Genomic DNA, 8,227 nt, shown 5'->3' on the forward strand with positions numbered 1-8,227 from the left:
TTTTAGTGTTCTCGAATTGACGTATTGTCCACATAAATAAAACTACTTTCTCATAGCACGTAGAAGCATATCAAACCCGCTAGACATCAATGAAGTTGATGGAGCTCCGAGAATCGAGCAATATAACTCTCCTAAAACACACTCTAAAATATAGAGAGCTTGAGAGAAAATTGAGAATGCTTTTGTTGGTGTGTAATTCATTTACAACTTCCTGCCTTTAATAACAACAAAAATGAGAATGTGGGAGGTTCCCATGATCTCCTTCCACAACTCACGCCATTATTCCCACCCAACAGACTTCTTTAAAAAAATTCTTAATTTTTTCGCACGCTTTGTTAAATTAGATAGTTTAGTATGGAAACATATGCATGATTATAATGTAATGTTAGTAATGGATCATAGTATCGAAACATTTCCAATCATAAATCAAACACAACAATATTCAAGAAAATACATAAAAGAAAATTAAACACCACATATTATTAAATTAATTGAAACCATCATTTTCCAACAATACTACTAAATAGATTGATTTTTCTTACAGTGTATCATGTACGTAACTTGTTTTATATAAATAAAAGCTTTTCATTTTTCTAATTATTACATAAATGCATAAAAACATTTTCATTTCTCTAATTACTACATAAATAATGGCGTGAGTTGTGGAAGGAGATCATGGGAACCTTTTCATTTCTCTAATTACTACACAAATAAATAAAAATCTTTTCATTTTCCTAATTTTATAAAAAAAATTCATAATGTCAATCTTGTTATTTTCCCCAAAACTCCCATTTTATATATGTATAGATTTTTTCTATCTCTATGTCTTTTCTCTCATCTTCTACTTTGGTAAGAATACTTACAATCTTTAATATCTTATTTTGTGGTTTAAATTTGATTGTCATTTTGTATTATTTTGTAGAAATTTGCTAACGTTGAGGCTTATGACCAAGACAAGTGCAAGGAGGCTTTTGTTAGCAAGTGCAAAATTAGATACGAGGTCATCAGCTATTATAAAAAGAAGATTTTCTTTTTACATAGATGCCCAGTGGTTGAATTACAAAAATAGGTGGATTAAACCTGAGAGTATTAAAGGTTCTGAGAGGTGCTCGACAAACCGTAAACAAGGGCATGAGACTGCGTCTGGCACACATAGTAGTGGATGTATATCATTTGCGGAGACAACAACAAAAATGGTAAAAATTATATTTCACTACTTTGACTTGTTTGTTGTTTTTAAATGATCTTTTACACTTTCTTAATGTTGTTTTCAGGACAAAGAGAATAATGGAAAACTTCATCTATTTATGTATTTCATTCAAAAGACCCACAAGCTAAGGAACGGTGATTCACAAGGGTTGTTGTGTTCACAGCATGCTCAACAAATTGTAGTAAGTTCTTTTCACATATTTGGCTTGATTTCTGGAAATGACTTGATTTCTGAAATTTTATTTGGAATTGTAGTCTGTGATCATCATAAATTTGTTCTGTCTTATGCTGTATTTGTAAAACTGAGCATTGCTTATAGTAATGCTTTTAAGAGTTTTTTTATGAAAAGTTAAACTAATTGTGTTGTATGAGAATCTTAGAACTCTTCTACTTTATATTGCAACTTAAAAAGTAAGTTGCATTAGATCTTTCTCGCTAGCAGTTTAAGCTTGTTTGACAAGACAATTTCATGTTTTCGGTACCTAAAAAGTGTAGTTGTGAGAATAAGCTTCATGGTTTCCATATGAATGCATATGAATATGTTAGTGAGGCTTGTGGATTTTGTGTGGGATGCACACTTCATGATATATTCTAATTGGCTTATAGTCCTACTTAATGTGAGTATACCACTCTTTTTTCATATTAAATATGCTACCCTTTGGTGTGTTGTTCAAAGCTGTCCATTCGCAAGTGCTTTTTTATTCATTCTACACCTCTTTAAATATGTACTCCCTTCATCTCACAAGAATATGCAGTATTTCATTTTTAGTCCGTCCACTAGAATATGCACTTTCTACTTTTGGAAACTCTTTCTCTCTAATGTGATGGGACTCATTCTCCACTAACAATACTTTAATTACTTTTTCTTTCTACCTCTCTTACTTTATCAATTGTGCATTAAAACCCGTGCCCAGTCAAAGTGCATATTCTTGAGGGACGGAGGGTGTATTATATACTTGAAAATTCTCAAAGCTATCTATAAATACACCTCTTTTCATACTCAACATCCTCAAGCAACCATCTTATAAGCTTTAAGCAGATCAAATTTAGGGTTTAAGCAATCTTATAAATATACCCTAATATGATTTCTGATCTTCCAAAAGACCAGATTCATATTCATTCTGATGCTTATAATGATCTACAAGATTGTCTGATTGGCTTTATTTACTGTTTTCCTATGAAGTTTAACTGATACTCCCTCCGTCCCACTCAAGATGGCCACATTCTTGAGTGGCACAAGATTTTAGGAGGTGCTGTTAGGTGGAATAAAGTAGAGAGGAAAAATGTAGTTGAATATTTTAATGAGAAGAGAGAAGATAAGAGGTTATTTCCAAAAGCATGTTGCACAGATAGAATTGCTTGTATATAATGAATTCTACAATCCACTTTTAACCCAAGGAGAGAAAAAGTAATTTTATCGCACTGAGGTTTGATTGTGCATTTATAAGATGTTTCTCAAACATTTAAATGTATAAGAAGCAAATAAGTCTAATTCTTCTACATGGTAGACTGGTCGTGAACGACGTTCACAGAAGGTGACGCAGTCGGTACTTTGTAGAAGAAAAATAGAATTTAACAACCTAGATAGGCTTTGGCTACCTATCGTGAAAGGTTGCAGTGTCAGTCTGCATGTTTCCTCACCTTAGGAAATAAACGACACTGGTGTGGTATAGCACTGAAGGATCTAACAGTTGAGATGAGTCTTTCTTGCTATTTACTGAAAGAAGAGGTCTCGGTGATTATTATTTCTTAATCATTGTTGACATAACATTGAGCATACGATATTGATTATGCACTACTTTGATTTATCAAATGATGCGGATTTTTCGCAATCCAAGAATCCTGATATCTTGGGTAGTGGTGATCAATGTCTAGAGGTGCTAGTATTGTTATTGCAATGAATCGTGTGTTGGGTGAGTCTAGTTTGATAATATCCTCAAGAGGTGTTTCAAAAAGGTTTTATTAATCAGAAACCCGGCCGATTGGAATTTATTCCAGTATAATAAATAAATATTTTGAACTAGACAATTCTTGGAAAAAGATATTAATTAATTAAAGTCAAATAGCATACTTAAATTAATTAATGGATATTTATATCTTAAACACGGGAAATAATAAATTAAAGAGGCAAAACTCAGATTACTCGTAATTTGGGATTAGACGGGCAGTCAATATTATTATACTATAGTGGAGGATAATAATATTCTGTTGGACTTGTATTAAATTGGGGCTCAATTTAATTAGTAAAACTCCAGCAAGTTTGACCCAAGTCCAACCTCCATGGATCCCGACCCATCATAACTCTATATAAAGGAGATTAGGGAGAAGTCAAATTAATAAATTTTTATTAAAAATTTTGTTCCTCTCTCTGGGATTGAACGTATTTTTCAGTTCTCTCTAGAACTGAATTTTTGTCTTCTTCTCTAATTAAGTCCTTTTGATTCTGATAAGTTTTGCCCACCCTAAGGTCAGATTCTGAGTTCGGGATACAGATTAGAAGGTTCGTGATTGAGTACGAAGAACATCACGTGGAGAAGGCGCAAACAATCGACGATTTTTTGGAGAATCAGATCGGTAATTCTAATCCGTAGAAAATTCATGTTTTAGGTTTTAATTCCTTTTACATGAATTATTTGTGTTCTTGTATGCAATTTTGTGTTTAACATGTGAATCAGTTAATCCCATAATCGGCCAAATAGATCTGTAGATATGATTTATTTGTATATGCATGACTTCCGCTGTGCAAGGGGCACCAAACCCCAACAATTGGTATCAGAGCCAATTTTTTGCTCTGATTATGTGGATTAATTTCATGTTATGTAATTGCTTCAATGCATTAGTTTCTTCGTTTCGTGTTGTTATTTGTATCGTTTCAATAGTGATAAACGCAAAGAACACGAAGAACGGTTTGAGGGGTAGCAACACACGCCGATTTGCCAAGCTAGGGTTTTTGACCTTTTCTCAAATTTTGATAACTTGGCGTGAATATTGGATACAATATTCAATGTATGTAATCATGATATAATGATTATATGATGTTTGCAATAATTTTGATTCCCAAATAAAGATTGCATGAATAATTACTTGATAACTCCTTGTAATTTGTTTTAATTGATGTCGTGCATATTATTTGTTCGAATCAAATTGTCGCGCTTGTGACATCAAGAATCAGTCACAACGCAAGTTCGCTGAAAGAGAATTGAGAGAACAACTTCGACTACTTGAATTAACAATCGGGCAGCAGTTCAGCGATGCAAGGCAACGTCCAGACAGCAAAAGCAGTTCAGCATGATGTGGCTGAGGACGACGATCTGCGCGTGAGCAGCGCCGGCGGCTACGGGGATTGGATTTTGATAAAATTAATTTTATCTAGAATAAATCATAATAGATTTGATATATCCTAGGTTCTTATTCTAAATAATCTAAGATTTTCTTAAATCTTAGAGTGATTGGATTTTAATCTTATGGATTTGGAGAAATTTATTTCTATCCTGAAATATCCTAGTATGATTTAGATAGTGATAATCCAAGGTCAGTCTTATCTTGAAATTTAGGATTTGATTTTATTCATATAAAATCTAGAACATCTTAATTGGGTTTAGATAGATTAAATTCTATCTAGGTAAAACCTAAATAAATTTGGATAACCATTATCCAAGGTAAATTTATTAAATAATTTCAATAATTATCCAGTGTGATTAATCACCATGAATTAAATGGATTTATCTATTTATTTGGTGATTATCTGTTAAAAGTGGATTATCTGCCTTATCTGCTTATGTGATAATTATGCAAAAACCATGTTTAAAATGACTAAGCGATAATTACAACAATGTGTTGTATATGGTCTCCATAAATTGGTCTATATATGAAGCAGTTTCTAATATTATTGCGAGCTACCTTAGTGGGAGCAATAATCCTACAAAATAGCAAGTTCATAAGATTAGACTTCTAAATAATAAATTATTTAAACTAGAAGCATGTTTCTAATATTATCGCGACCCACCCTAGTGGGAGCCATAATCCTGTGAAATTGCAAGTTCATATGTTCAAACATATTTATAAGATAGCTATAGAATTTTGTTAGTGGCGTACGACCTTCCCTAGAAGGAGTATCAAAACAGAAACGGAATTTATAGGTGCAAATATTTATGGTAAAAGCTTAGGCAATATTTGGCGGCCATGCCACCTTAGTGGTTTCTGGACTATTCGTCGATATTGTGACCAGGAAATGTTGGAATCCGAATTTGTATGACCTCCCTAGAGGCGTACTTATTTTAGTTTTGACAGTTGCGAGATACATAAATTGTTTTGTGGTTGTTTGTGATTATGTATCAAGCATAGTATGTGATAAATAGTTTTATCCTTCTCAGCTAAATTCTTAGTAATGTCTGCGAACCTTAAAGAAATCAAACTCGAAGCCCAAAATTATGTAGATTAGAAATGTTAAATGGATAAGATTCTCATTGCTGAAAATTTAAAGTTTGTATTCACCAGTTCATGTCCTCCATTTCCTTGACACAATTCTATAAAGAAAGTTCAAGAATGCATTTTATGCATGTACTTGACAAGTTCTTTGAGATAGAAGGTCAAACTACTTTCTTTTAAGTAGTAAGACACGTCTTGGTTTATATTGATGAAAAAGGAATATCCAATAAGGACGATGTCCAGATTCTATTGGAATATCCACAAGAGATGGAATGTTTTGAAGAATCTTCTGATTCAGTTACTCAAATAGTTTCTACACTCAGTTCATCTCCAAATGTAATAGGAAATGATTATATGAAGGTTGTTACTTAAAAGTTGGAAACCTTCTACATGATATTCACTTTATTACTAATAATAGTGGAAGATAACATTATAGATGGCAAATTCGTTAAAGCTGCATCTTTCCTATGTCTTAGTTCAATCGAACAGAAGACTAATAATGGAAAGAGGGAAGAGCTGAAGTGTCATCAATGTCTGCTGAAAGTAAGAAAGACAAGAAATATTTTGGTGAAAATGCAAAGAGAAGATACATGGTAAGTTGGATTGACCTCTTCTAAAGAAGGACAATGACTTAGATAACAATGCAACTTCTAAAGGAGAGATCTTAATCCAGTTGGGCAGTTGTTGCAGTGGGAGCTATTTGTTTATGCTCACTTTATTGTTTAGTTTTGATGTTAGAGATTTTATTTTATTCGTACAGTCTTGTTTAGAATGAATTTATATTCAGTTTCTAAAATTGTTTATGATTAAGCGATGTTCGGTGTCATTTTATAATGCGTGCATTATTAAGAAATGTGATTCGAATATCTATCATAGTACCATAGAAAAACAAATTATACATCATAGTATCTAAACAATATAAATGCAACAAGATTGAGTTTCACACAATAATTCAACTTCTTATACAATGAATGATAAAGTATTTATGGCACTAGGACATAAGGCCAAGAAAGTACTTAGTAATTGTTCAAACTGATTTTGTCTAACTGTCACGACCGCAGTTAGCTAAGGATAGCATAACCCGGGAAACCGTGACTAAGGATGGATTATAAGAAGCGGGGATAGAATTTAGGGGAAATAAAGCCAAAGCAGAGCGAGAAACACAAAAATGAAGTCAAGCAGGGAAATTACTTATAGCAAAATACACTCGATTATACATAATCGAGTGACTGTTCATACAACTCCTGTTTATCAGAGTCAAAAGTAAAATAGGCATTCCCTTTTTATTTGGCATAGCGGAAACAAAAGAACACGGTCCATGTGTGGAGACATGAACCTCCGAGAGTTTTATTCATAGTTAGCTACTAGCTTGCTCTTCACAGCACTTGTCCCTCCCCCTTTCCACGACTCAACCTGCACATTTAGAAATATATGCAGGGCTGAGTACAAAAGTACTCAGTGAACACATTGCCGAAAATTACACATATACATTTGAAAATATTGTCAAGCCATCATCACAGTAATACTCGGGGCTTTATTGAAAAGACCCGAGCTTACTAAAAATATTCACATTGGGCCCTTTTTTCTGTACTTAGCCGTATCTGATCACATTGTGCCGTCGAGATGGTGTTCTCGCACGGTCACCTTCTCTGCCGTTCACGGTCAGAGGTTCCAAGTAGGGACACCATCCTACCAGGACTCACAATCGAATCGATTCACATATATCATCATTCATAATTCACTTGGCCTTAGCCAAACAGATAGGCATCATACACAAAACATTTATGGCAAGACAACTTCTTTAAAGATCACGAACACGTGTTCGTGTGCTCATAAATTGCGATTTGTGTTTTAGTATAGGAAGCTCACCTTGTTCGTTTAGCTCTTTTAACTTGAACCTTTCATTCCAACGTTACTTGCGAAGGTAACCTTTTGAAAAAAAAATATCACAATAGGAAATACTAATTTAGTTTTAAACTGATATAATTAAATGAGAAAGAAAGATCTTAAGGTCTAACCCTATTATTATTACTATTATTATTATTATTAGTGGGATTATCCTTCATTAAGATTTTTCTTACATTATTTATTTTTACTTTGTTTGCAAATTCTATTCCAACTAAAATTGGTGTTCTATACTTTACTAATTATTTTAGCTTAACCATTTTATTCTTAGGCTCACAAATAATTAAATTACGAAATGGGCTTCAAAATACCCTATGCATTGAAATGCCTTGAAGCCTCTAATTAAATTGAAGTAGTTGGGCTCTAATAAATTATATGGCCCATTTAATTAATTCATGAGCCCACAAAAGAAACCCACATACTAAATACCCTACCATTTGTCTTCTTCCCTCATTTACAAACACAATGAAAAACAGCAGCTTCTCCCTCCTCTCCTACTCGGCGCCGCCACCCGCCCCCGCCCCCTCTTTCTCCATCTTCTCTCTCCCTCTCCTCTCTTCTCTCCCTCTTCTTTCTTCTCTTCACCGCACCGCCGCCGTTGTCACTGCGGATCCGCCACCGCCGCGGATCCTCCTCCACCGCCGTCATGCAGAGGCAGCGGCTTCGCCGCCCTCCTCCGGCAGTC

The 8,227-nt window shown here is 34.0% G+C and overlaps 1 long non-coding RNA gene across 1 annotated transcript; it reads left to right on the forward strand.

Annotated features, from left to right (window-relative positions):
- The first annotated feature begins 972 nt into the window (after positions 1 to 972).
- Positions 973 to 1,583, forward strand: LOC121795629. Its single transcript, XR_006049591.1, has 2 exons — positions 973 to 1,196; positions 1,275 to 1,583. It is a non-coding gene; the product is annotated as an uncharacterized LOC121795629 (long non-coding RNA).
- The last annotated feature ends 6,644 nt before the right edge of the window (positions 1,584 to 8,227 follow it).

This window comes from Salvia splendens, chromosome 3 (assembly GCF_004379255.2).
Source record: "Salvia splendens isolate huo1 chromosome 3, SspV2, whole genome shotgun sequence".
In the NCBI taxonomy this organism is placed as follows: Eukaryota; Viridiplantae; Streptophyta; class Magnoliopsida; order Lamiales; family Lamiaceae; genus Salvia; species Salvia splendens.